Raw genomic sequence first — 13,006 nt, 5'->3', positions numbered from 1 at the left:
TCTTAGTCTATCTGTTGCTCAGTCCACCAAGGTGTTCTATCTAAAGTAGATATCAATGTGCCTCTTTTTAAATATCAATAGCTCTCTGCTCATAGGTTGATAAGGACACAACATTGTTTGCATTTTCTGTCCTGCAGCAGATGCAGTTCTGTGTGCTGTTCCCAATTTGTCAACTGGTACCTATTTATTCTTTGATAGGCTCCATCATCACTTGGAAGAAGTTGTCACAGACTGTAACTGTTTCTTCTGTATGCTCCCCAATTTTTTCTAGGAGACTTCAAATGAAATTATTGTATCATAAATTTGTCTAGCAGTTGGCTTACAATCAATGGAAAGGAAATCTTCCCTCTGGAAATCTAAACTAATGACGTGAAGCTTATTAGCTTTTGGGACAACAGTTCTACTTGTTGGATGAAAAAACTGAACCAGCTGTTGCACATTCATGGTTCACAAATTCTATTTGCTCCAGACAATGTTAATCCATACATTGTTTAAAAAATTATTTTTAAAGGCAATATGTAAAGATTAATACTTTCACATCAGAGTATGGATTTCTTCTCTCAAAAACCCTGAAATTCTAGCAACAACCTATCTACACTCCTGCATGACAACAACTAAGTTGGGTTGAACTGAAAATGATGCACCAAGAAGAGCCGCAGTGGCCCAGGGTACTGTATACCTTGCCCTCTATCTCCAGTGCTTCTCTTCATACTGGCTCTAAAAGATTTTGCAGTTTGCCAACCACTGCACAGGTGTTGACCCTGGTTTTAGAGACAGTACCTGTCTGAATTGCATAAGAACTTCTAAGTTTTGGAGCTTCAGAGACAAAAATTGATAAAACCAAAGAACCATAGGAAATATGATCAAATAATTTAACCTAATGAGAAAATTATCATCGCTGAAAGCAGAAATATATTTCTAAGTGATGTGAGAGTAATACAGTGAAGCACAATTTTTTCTGTGAACCAAAACAAGTAAGAGTGTACTTAACAGCTATCCAAATGGTGCAAAGTCAGGGATAGATTTTCAAAGCGTTAAATGGGAATCTGTCCACCTGATCTCTATTAGTGTTAATAAAAACCACATAGCTCTGTACTTTGAAAACTTCTCCTAGGTGTTTCCTTATGAATATTTATGCAATCAGAAGTACAATGCATAGCTAAGTAAACCCATTGGATATTACTGAGTTATAGCAGAATTTCAAAGTTTTTGAATTCCAGCTCAAATATATTTACTTAGAAGCATGTTTTGTTTTGTTTTGTTTTGTTTTGTTTTGTTTTTAAGCAAAGGAGAATTAGTTAATTACCACATACTGGAAAGAAACTGAATTAAAAGTGAAAACAGTTGGGGTTAAGTATCTATCTGATGCCATCTTTTTGTCTCTAATTTTTCTGAGCCTTATTTTTCTCATCTGTAGAACAAATATGTTACCCAAGCTTCCTAATCTCAGGACTTTTGGTGGGCTTTCAGTGAAGCTGTGTGTGAGAAAGTGCTTCAAAAATAAAATAAGGCATTATATAAATTCTAGAATTTACCATTAAATCAAAAGATAGTTGTAATAAGTAGAATGCCATTTTCTGATTATTTCTTAATGCTTTTCTTCTTTGTACCTACATTTCTCCTAATTCTAGCTGGGTTAAAGTTTGTAATCCTCCTGCCTCAGCCTCTCAGAGTGTAGAATACCTGCAAATACCATAATGCTGGTTCAATTACTTATTTTTTAGAGTTAGAGTGTCCTGTCATATGGAGGCCTGAACTTACCCACTTATCACTTAACCTCTTGAATAGTTTCTAGCCATTCATTTTATTTAAATAATAAGTTTAAATGTACTTGCTTTTATGAGAAATTAAGTGGCAGCCATTAGTTTTATTACTCAGTTAATCAGTGTAAGTTATAAAATTTTTTGGAATATATATATATATATATATATATATATATATATATGACTATTTGCCATGGTTTATCATAACAGAATATAGCATCTGCATAAAAGTATCTTCTGCATGAGCACCCATTCTGAGAACTATTCACTATCATATCAAAACCACCAGGACATATTTCTTGATACTCAAACCTTGGATTCATAAAAAGGATGTGCCCTTGCCACTCCTAGCATGACTTTCATGAAGAAAGGATTTTAGCCTGCTTTTGCTTTCAGCCTTTCTCAGACAGAAGCTCTTCTTAAGGATAATACTGGGGAAAGTTTAATGCTGTTTTTTAAAAAAAAAACTTCGCCATTCATTTATTCACTTAACAAATGCTTAATTACCAAACATCTGACTATCCTGATGTCTTGAAAAGACAGAAGCAAAACAGTGTTTCCATGTGTATAAAGGCTGAGTAACTGTCAAGAAGAGAGGAGAGGGCTTCTGCACAGGGTGGTAAGTGAGAACGAAGAGAGACAATGAAAAACAGGAGTCCTGGGAAGGGATGCTCTGGTTCTCCTGGTCTCAGGTGGTCAGAGAGGGCATCCCTGGGTAGGTTCCTGCAGAGATGTGTCCTAAGGAATGAGAATGAACACCAGCAGAACTGGAGTAGAGCAATTCAACTTCACTCTGCATTTTACCATCTTTAGGGAAGAAATTCACATGGAGAGGCTGAGCTTTTGAAGTAAGCCTTCCTAAAAATGTATTAATGGGAAACATACACACCAATTTAGAATATATGAAAGGTGACAGTGTAAGCAACATGCAAATAACCAATTACTTTATCAGGTAATGTATTATCAAAGTTTTAAACTTGTCTTTCAGAGAGGCTCAGGAATTGGGCACTATTATAGATCTGAAATTACAATACAGAGACACTTAAAACTGGAGTGACCATTGCTGAGAAGTGATGCATTTTTAAAAATAATGTAAAAAAAAATGTTCTAGCAATATATATGAAGAACAGTTAGTATTTTTGTTCTTTAACTTTGAAATATTTTATATAAATATTTAGAAATAGTAATACAACTAAGACCTGTATCTACCTACATACTTTATAAAAGGTAGCATTTTATTACTGCATTTTTCAAATCTTCTTACTTTAAAAAAAAAGAAATATTAAATAAGCATTAAATGTTGGCATTTACTTTTACTCTTCTTCCTTCATTGCCATAGGGGACTAGTATTCTGGATTTGATGTTCATCACTCCCCCACATATCTTTGTACTGTGTATTACAAGTCTACATCAAGATTATTATATTTGTAAAATCTAAGTAGAAAGTAACTTATTAACTGTGTCATCCTTAAAATTGTTTTATTCCATGAGGTATATGTTTATATACAGATTATATGTGTTCACGGATACATATATACTTGAAGAAATAAAGCAAATGTTTTATTATGTTGATATATATAGCTCTAGTTCATTCATTTTGCTACCATAACACAGCAAATCTACAATCTTAAAATCAAACCTTCTGGTGGCACAAATTTAGGTACCTTCTCTGTTTCAAAAATGCTTTATGTTAAAAATATTTTATTTATTTAAAATAATATTACAGTGAATTTTTTTGCATATTGTTCTTTTTGCTAATGCATAAGGATTTCTCTAGGAAATAGATCTAGAAGTGAAATTGTTAGGTATTATTTTAGCAACCTTTCTTTACTATAATAGATACCTGTGACAAACACCTTATAAAGAGAAAGGGTTTACTGAGTCTCACAGTTTTGGAGATTTCAATTCATGATTAGTTGGCCCATTGCTTTGAGCTTGAGATGAGACAGCTCACTATAGATAGCATGCAGAGGAAAACTGTTCATCTTCTCACCAGCCAAGTTATGGGGGATGGAGGAATTCCACTGTCCCCTTCAAGAGCACATTGCAATGACCTGTGAACCTGTCGACTGGCCCCAGTAGCACCACTCTAGGGACTTAAGCCTTTAACTTGTGGAAATTTGAGTGACAATTATAATCCAAACAATACTAGGTATGTAGAATCTTTACTTTTAACAAAATTGGTATGTATTTTTGTGCTCTAACAGTAAGAGGTAAGGATTCTTATTCTAAATTCATCAGCATTCAAAATGGTTAGATTTTATAATTTTTGTTGGACTAAATGATTTGTCATTTCAACTTACGTTTTCTTAAATGAGGTCATATTTTAGAACTTCAAGAATGGAAAAGTGAAAAGTGTCTTAGAAGGCAGTGTAACTGAGGATATATTATGCTAATGTAGTTGTCCCTCACAGAGTTATCTAAATAACAGTACAACTTCTCCCTCAAATTGTAGTATTAAAATTTTTAAAATAACAATCTCCTATTCATGTCAGTTATGCTACATCCATTTAATTATGAAATTCTTTCAAAATGTAGGTCAATTGCAATTTTTACTGTTATTAGAGTAACAATAAAACTTTTTCCTTTATTATAGAATCTCTTTGAGACCTAGAGATTAATGTACATTCTGACAGTTTTTATGTCTCAGTACATAGATTAAAAAGGAAATTGCTGGATTCTGAAAATGTAAGAAATAAGCATGACTATATGTACATATATTTATACACAGACACACGCATATGACCTTCCTAATAAATGAGAAAATGTTATACCTTTAAAATGTAACATTGTTTATCTGTTTCCTATTATTGCATGTCTTTTAAGGAGATAAATGGCAAAAATAAAGAATTGAAAAGAAACCTTGTAGTATAAAATTTGGGGGTGCTGAAATATATTTGAAGTCAATTAATATAGTTTAAATTTCTACAACTTTACAATAAATTTAATATATTTGCTAGATGATGTTTTACCTCTGTTATACCTTTAGCCATTGACACAACAATTGGGACATGTGCTTTTAAAGTAGGAAACCTGAACATATTTTTATGTCATAAATTGATGTATATTTTAGCAACTTGTGTTACAAAGAAATTCAGTGTTCTACATAAGTTGTTACTGCTAAGTACTACTTCAATTCAGTATAACTTTAATTATGAAACAAAGCTTTTATCTATTTTCATCTGCTTTTGATTTCACTTTTAGTATAAAATCCTTTTATAAATGTTATATAATTCACCTGTGGTTCTACTAAATTGTGTAGTTTTACTCTAACAAATGAAGTATCAGGCAGTAGCCTTAATATATGCATCCTGCTCCTCTTATCTTGTGTATCATTACTAAAAATAAGGAGGGTGATGATGTTTAATGAAAACGCAGATTCATAATATGATTAGCCGGATGTAAAACAAATTTTAGAGTGCCCCAGACTTAAGACTTTACTCTGGATCTGTGCGTGTTGTGCATACAAAGTATTTTTATATTGGAAGAATCTAGAATGAACCCTTTTCACTAGAGTATCAGTATATCCCCAGTGCCAAACTGGAAAGAGACAATTGTAAGTGATGTGTGTGGGATGGGGACCCGAGTGTGTGGTAACTGGAGGAGGATTCTGGAGTATCTGTGCCTTCTTCTCAAGAACTAGAAACAGAGGCTCTTAAATGTTAGACACACTTCTTGTCTGAAGGATTGGTATGTACAACCTAGAATTCTGCCTTTACAGATAACACCATAAATATCCATGAAATGAAAGAACACTGACAAATTTACTGAGATCTGATTTAAAAACTAATTTTGATCCTTTTCCATCTTTCATGAAACCCAAATCATTCTGATCCAGTTGCTCCTAATTCATTGTGTGCTTATATGTTGTCCCAAGCGTCAACCTTCTCTTTCCTTTTCCTCCCAAATTTCCTCAAAATTTTCATATGCTAGTATAAAATAGCAAGAAAAAAACCCCTTTGTATTAGTGTAGACAGGACTTGATCATACTTGTAGACTGGAGCCAAAATAAGGAAGATAACATAGGAGACTGACTTCATCTGTGTACAATGACTCAATTATATTTGAAGAGATACCATGGTCTTAAATTGTTTTCATTTAATACAGTATCTAACTGAAGGTTTCAAGAATATTTCAAGGGACAAATGCAACCTGAGAAAAGGCATTTTGAGAAGTACATTTATGCAGTAGATCTATAAGCAGTTTAGGGACATTTTCAGAAAGGAAGCACAGACAATCCTAGTGACCGGTAGACAGCTAGATGGGATCTAGCCATGAAGAGCCTTGTGTATTGCTGTATAGAGCCTTGTGTGTTGCTGTATGGATTTGAAATTTCGCCTTCGACTAAGAAGTATTGTCAACTATTGAAAGATTAGAAGCCCTGCAGGAAAATGACCAGCATCACAGTATAGGAAACCCAGGCTGGCTACAGAATGCCCACTGTGAGGCCTGAAACCAACTGAAAAGCACATGACATGGGTGATGGAAGAGGAGCAAGACATATGAGGCCAAGCACAAGATAGGAAAGGGTGCGATCAGCTGGATCTGGCTTTGAATTTAAATGTGGAGGGGGAGGGGCCAAAGTAAACTTGCACATTTCCAGTTTGAGGTACTGGGGGTTGTACTCCTAAGTGAAATAGAGAAATGAAAAAGCAGATTAGGACAAGAATGAGTTCACTTTCACACAGACCACATTTGAAGTGTCAATGGGACTGTTGGCTGGTCACACTACTAAAGGAGAGTATAATTTGAAGTTGCTGAAGTAATGCTGAGTGGAACTCTGAATTATGAAGGGGCTTGAAATTCTGAGTACAGGAAGCCCTAGGTTGGGGGAAGGGAAGAAGAACTACAGACATCTCAGCCTGGAGAGACGGAGTTTGGCACTCAGAAGTCTATTAAAGCAGTGCTATTAGAGTTCATACACAACTTACTTGTGGAATCAAACCTAATTTTTTCACAACTATTATACCCTGCTTCTGAGCATACAGCCACAAAACCTAACAACAACACCAGTATACATGCCTATTGTAAGGATGCAATCTCCTCAAGGCCATAGGTAATCTTTTAGGGATTTAAATCTCTAAAACAGTTCTGGATTCTCGGGTCCACCTTTCTTTTCTCTTCTTCCTACATGAGTGATGGAAGCTCCCCCAGGCTCATGCATGTTTCATCCTGGACTTGGGGTCAGCAGAGCTGTTGCCCCCGGGGTACCTATTCACTGAGTGTTTACTTTGGCCCCAGGGAAGAAGTCCTCATTCTGTTGGGTCATTCTAAGCCTGTAGCTTTGCCTTGTCGTCCAGTCCAGCAGGATGCTGGTCCCTAACTCAAGTCCTTCATTCCTACCATAGACTTCAGAATCAAGGGATCCATTTTCAGACTCCTCATTCTTTTTTGCTTGTTTGTTTAATTTTAAAGGGAATAAAACAGCAGTTAAACTAACTGCCACAGTGATAAAACAGTAGGAAATCCACAATAGTTACTATGTTGTATATTGTTGTCTAAATAGTTGCTCGGCATTAGGCTTGCAAAGTCAATCAAACAATGCAGTTCCTCCGAATTAGCTGGTTGTTCACTGAGGATGGGAAGGGGATCTCCTCTTTCTAGCCTGTGTCAGCTGGCCCACAGGTAGGGGATTACCTTCCTTCCCAGTGCTCCCTGATCTGCACCCTGGCTTGCTCACAGGCTTCCTTCCTTATTCTCCATGATCTGCTCTTAGGCCAACTCACTTCACAGATAGGGTCTTAGTTTAGTCTCCTCGTTCTTGCAGGAGGCCCCAGTTAGTGCATCAGGCTTCTCTGTACTTCTTTTTACCTTCAGTGGAGACCCAGGAATTCATGGCTACCTGCTGTCCACCATAGTAGTGCTTCATGCCTGAGGAACATGTTTATGTATAGAAAGCAATTCCTATATTTACTTGTGTTTTGATAAATACTTGTTAATTCCAAACCTTACAAATCAATTTACACCCACTCTCATCCAGCAGTGCTGTTCAGTAACTGCCTTTCTTCCCAGTGGCCTCATTCAGCCCAGGCATGTCCAGTGCAGGTGCAGCAGCCAGGCCTGGGAGCGGGCTGCTGGACGAGGAGCCCCGGGAGTAGGCAGTGAGAAAGGGAACTGTGGGATCCTTCATGATGCGACACTGAGGACACTTTTCTCTCCTCAGTGTAGCTGATAAGACATCTGGTTGGTGCACAGATGGCAGACAGTAGCAAAACCTTTCTCCAAGACCTCAGCAGGGGAATCAATGGCTCCATCTGGGGCATTTGTACCATCTCAAAGCTAGATGCTCAGATCTAGCAAAAGAGAGAGGAGCAATATCAAAGAAGGACTAGTAGTGCTGGGCTCATAGGAAAACCCAGAATATAGAGCAGAAGCAAGAGAGCGAGTCATGTACTGTTAATCCGAATTTCTAGGGCTGTGCTTGGAACAATAGAGTATTCTGATTAAGTCTACTTTTGTTTGAGCGAGTATTTATTCCTGTGCTTCAGTCAGTAACAGCCCAGATTATTGGTGACCCTCCCTACATGGAGATACTTGGTTGTGGCTGGAATTCTTCCTTTAGTTCGAGTTTCAGTGTTCTTTGGGTGCTCCCCCAGTTTGTGCTTAGCAAAGCTGTGAATGCCATTTGGTTTCAAGATGGAGCTGACCTGGCATTTGAGGTGTTGGGGAGAAAACCTCAACTATTCCCCAGTGTCAGCAAAATAATTGCTGACACACTATTCAGCCTCTAGCTGCAGGCTCTTTTCCATATCCAGGGGATGTTTGAGTCTCTTTCCCATCCACCTGGTTGGTCAGCTGGTCAGTCTGCTGCGTATGTCCCTTCTGTACTCACTGTACTGCTTTGGGTATTGTTGGTTCAATAAAGGAATTGAAATGCATCAGTGGTTGTCAAACAGAGAAGGGAACTGGCCCTACTTCTTTGGATTTGGTCTGCCCTTGTCTTTCCTCACAGCAGTGTAGCTCTCCTGTATTATCAGTGGGTGCCTCTTCTTTATCCTTTCTCCTTTGTTCATCATCAGCGCCAATGAAGCCAAGACTCCTGGAAAAGTCTACCTTTCCGGTTGCGCCCCTTCTCCTTGGTGATTTTCTTAAGCAACAGGCTCTTCCATAAGAGTCTACCTGTTGCGCAGCTTCACTTCTGCAGAGAAGCTCCCTCCCGCATCCATCTCCTGCTAAACTGATGGCTGCTGCAGGCCACCGAATAGCCTGAGGCGATGGATGGGATCAGAGGGCAGCTGTGGCAGCTCTTTTCTCTGTTCTCCTTCCCTAGTCAGGAAAAGTGTCTGCTAAGGGTCCTCTGTGTGTCCCCTTCTGTTTGTGGAGTTTTTGTCTCTGGTACCCATAAGGCAGAATCTTCCTGACATCAATGTGTGCGTTTTTATTGCCATCGTGAGTCTGAATGTGTCACAGATATTTTCAGTATTTTCCAGCCTCTGTGCCTGGACTGATTTGAATACTTCGTTTTTTCCCTTGTGCCTTGTACCCTCCTATCAGTCCTTCCTGCCTTCCCCTTAGATGAATGAATTTTTTAAATTTTAGCTGTTACATTTTGTGGACTTGTTATTTTTGATTTTCTGAGAAGCACATACATTGGAAGTGGGAGGTAAAGCAGTACAGGGCCTCAGCTGCTCCCGGTCACTCCCCGCATAGCCATCACTGTCTGGCTTCCTGTAACTCAGGTTATGTTTTGGTCTCTCGATTTACTGCAAAAAAGAAAAAGGAAAAAAGGGCTTGAAGACATGGAAAGATCTCACAGCCAGATCAGCTAGGTTTTTGAGGTAATTTTCTTTCTTCCCCTTGAAGGGATAAAAACTTCTCTTTCACTGGTCCATTTGAAGCTCGCCAGCTGTGGGGAGGTATCCACAAGTGCCACAACAGAGAATGCTCAGAGAACCTGAACTTTCAGCTCTGAAAGGTGGAAATTTACTGTTGGCCACTGCCATGTCTCGCTGGTATTTTAAGGGAACACTGGGTGCTGCAAATAGGAACTGAAGGGATATACTGATTAAACTCAATAAACCGGAAAAAAATCAACTTACAGAATTTACCTTATGTATACAGCTGGTTATTTTCACAAAATAAGAATAACTACTTTCATTTATTTATTTAACTCATGAGTTTGATTTATTCTCCTTTAAACTTTTAAACATTAGCTCTACTTAACCAATACTGTAGATGATTCAAATTATGATCATAGATATATGACTTAAAAATGCAATAAAGATTTCTAATAGACAAAAAGTTAACAGAAAATACATGGAGAAACCTAATGATCATAAAATATAGTATCTTACCTGCCCTTAATCCTTAAATTATTCAAAATAAAAACTTTTTTTCTTCATTCATTTATTTACATTTTACATTTCATCGTGAAATGTAACTCCTACATCTTCTTCATTTTAAAAATTTATTTCTGTAGATTTCTGGGACTATGGCAATCTTATCACATATGAAGGGAATATCATCTAATATCATCTAATATTGACATGTGAGACCTGGTTCCACACTCTAAAGAGCTTCAAATTAGAAACTATGATTTTGGTTTGGTCATTCTTATAGACACCCATTTTTAAGTTTACCCAGGCTTAATGAGTTGAATACATTTTTATTTATAGCAACCAATCTTCTAAAAAAAATCTTCCTTTTTCTTCTTTTTTTAAATGCAATGGATCCAATTCATAGGTACATGCCAGGAAAGATGCTTATCCCTGAAATATATCCCGTCTCCTTTCTGGTCTTAAAGAAGCTTCCCTTGCACCATAGCTTCTATCTCCCACTCTGGCCGTAAAGCCTAATCTTTTAATAGAATTTTACTAATACATGTTTGCAGTATATAATGTTTGCATATATCATGGGAAGTTTATACATGTATGTAACACATCTTAACTCTTTTTAATCTGCTCTTCCCCTCCTGTCCCTTCCTATTGCCCCCAACTGTTATTCCCCTCCATGTATAAAAGCTCTATTTCCATATTTTTCTTCAATTTTTAATCACTTTTCCTTCCATCACTTTCCCCTCCCTCCATCTCTTCTTCTCCTTAGCATTTGAAAGACTTTAGTCACAGAAAAACTAAGCAGGAGGGGAGGGACTATAGTTGTATTAAAAATGAATCAAGAGAGTATTTCAAATTTTTGGAAATTAGTAGAGGTGGTTCTTTGGTTATCCCAGCTTATATGTAGTAATTGAGGCCTAATGTCCCACAGGAAAAAAACATGCTGTGGGGAGTCTGGCATGTAAAAGGAAGTAGAGTCAATAGAAAAAGTGTAAACTTCAAAAGAGACCAAGGGGGGAAAAGCAGAAAATTGGGTCAAAGATACAAATGTAAGTTTTGTGACAGGACCTGCTAAGGAGGACTTTTCAAGAGAAAACAAATAGTAATGGTAGGTGCTATAATTAAGACTAAACCAAGATGCTATAATTCTGACACAAAAGAACAAATGCTATATGATTCCATTTATATGAGGTACTTCTACTAGTCAAATTGATAGAGACAGAAAATAGAATTGTGGTTGCTAAGGGTTGTTGGCAGGGAAAAATAACAAGCTAATGGTTAGTAGTTACAGAGTTTCAGTTTGAGAAAATAAAAAATGCTCTAGAGATACATGGTGATGATGATTGCAGAACAATGTGAATGTATTTACCACAACACTGAACTGTATACTTAAAGAGAGCTAAAATAGCAAGTAAAATACTAGACATGTGCTATGAATATTTTAATGGTAAAAGCACTACATGTATGGTGACTAAGATAAATGCAGAAATGTGTAGTAGTTTTGATGTATGCATGTGTTTGGTAACTTTTAGAACAACTCAGTGGAATAATGATTATTCTTATCATGGCTTGAAGTGTTACAATTCCACCATTCATGGAAGGCACACCATTCTGTGTGTTCATAATTCTGTAGAATAGCTGAACTCAGACAAGTGGACCTTCTTTTGGGACCACTTGGATTGTCTTCTAGTTTCTATTAAAAGGTAGATGAAACTGGAATGTCTCATGAGACTTCCCTCTCATGGGGTGTCAGGATGGCCAAGTGGTCTAAGGCACCAGACTCAAGACTTCCCTCTCATATACCTGTCTTTGGTGGGCTGACTGGCGGGCTAAGTGTATTGGTTAATCTTTATTGTCAACTTGGTTGGTTAAGAGATCCTAGGAAATTAGTAAGATGTATTTGTTGGATCATAAGACATGACCTTGGGGATTATTTCTGATTCCTGGCCCTTTCTTCTCTGACATTTTCCCTGCCTCTCTGCCTCTCAACCACTATGAGATATACAGCTCCTCTCTGACAAGCCCTTTTGCCATGTTTCTGCTTGAAAGCCAATCAACCACAGACTAAAACCTCTGAAACTGTAAGCCAACTAAACCATTTCATCTTTTAAGTTGTTTTTCACAGGTATTTGTTTACAGCATTGGAAAACTGATCAATACACAGTCTTTTCTTTCACTACTTGGCTAGCCAATGATTTTTTTGTTGTGACTGGATCCACAGTAAACATTCCCTGAGAATGAGATCTAATATGAAAGCACCAAATCTTGAATTATATCATCATTGCTAATGGGTCATTCACTAAACCTTGAACTTGGAGAGGCATGGTTCACTGGGGGCTTTCACAGTCATAGACTACCATGATAAGACAAAAGGATAGTGATGGATAAAAGGCTGATAAAGTAGAAAAGAAGAAAAAGACAATTATATTAGGCTGATGAGTACGAGAAATAAAAAACACATACAAAGACAAGAGATGAGAAGGAGGAGGCTAGTGAAGAATATGGGCAAAAGAAGGGATGCATTGAATAGTTCGATGATAATCTTGAAAATGCTTTTAGTTAATTGTCATTTATTTAAAACTGAGGCTCTGTGTTTATTTCATGCTGTCGTATGAGAAAGAAAACAGAAAGTAGAAATAAATGGAGATGAAAGTAAAATCAGTGGTGTTTACAGTTTATGCAGAGAGACTAAAATCATTCTTAATTTCTTTCTTTGCCTCAAACCCACATCCAATCTACAATTCCTACTGACTTTCATTCCAAAATATACCCTATGCCTGATTGCATATCATCAATTCCCCAAATAAAACTCTAGTCTAGATTACCACTTCTCACCTGAACCATTGCACAGGCCCTAATTTGACCTCTTCCTTCTTTTATGCTCTCATAATTTATCCTTTATACCGCACCAGAATGGCCTCTTGCACATAAATCAGTTTATGTCACTTTTATGCTCAGAAACTAAATAAA

At 37.1% G+C, this 13,006-nt stretch overlaps 1 protein-coding gene and 1 pseudogene across 12 annotated transcripts in view; both read left to right on the top strand.

Annotated features, from left to right (window-relative positions):
• The window catches only part of Eya1 (EYA transcriptional coactivator and phosphatase 1), a 328,770-nt gene that overhangs the window by 146,561 nt on the left and 169,203 nt on the right, over nt 1–13,006 (top strand). The window lies entirely within an intron of this gene.
• LOC100733753 (etoposide-induced protein 2.4 homolog) lies at nt 7,959–8,973 on the top strand (annotated as a pseudogene).

The sequence above is a fragment of the Cavia porcellus genome, unplaced genomic scaffold (genome assembly GCF_034190915.1).
Source record: "Cavia porcellus strain 051 isolate PalLab524CR breed Dunkin Hartley unplaced genomic scaffold, mCavPor4.1 scaffold_10, whole genome shotgun sequence".
In the NCBI taxonomy this organism is placed as follows: domain Eukaryota; kingdom Metazoa; phylum Chordata; class Mammalia; order Rodentia; family Caviidae; genus Cavia; species Cavia porcellus.
Note: the sequence above shows the minus strand (reverse complement) of the source record. Positions and strands in the feature narration are given on the sequence as shown.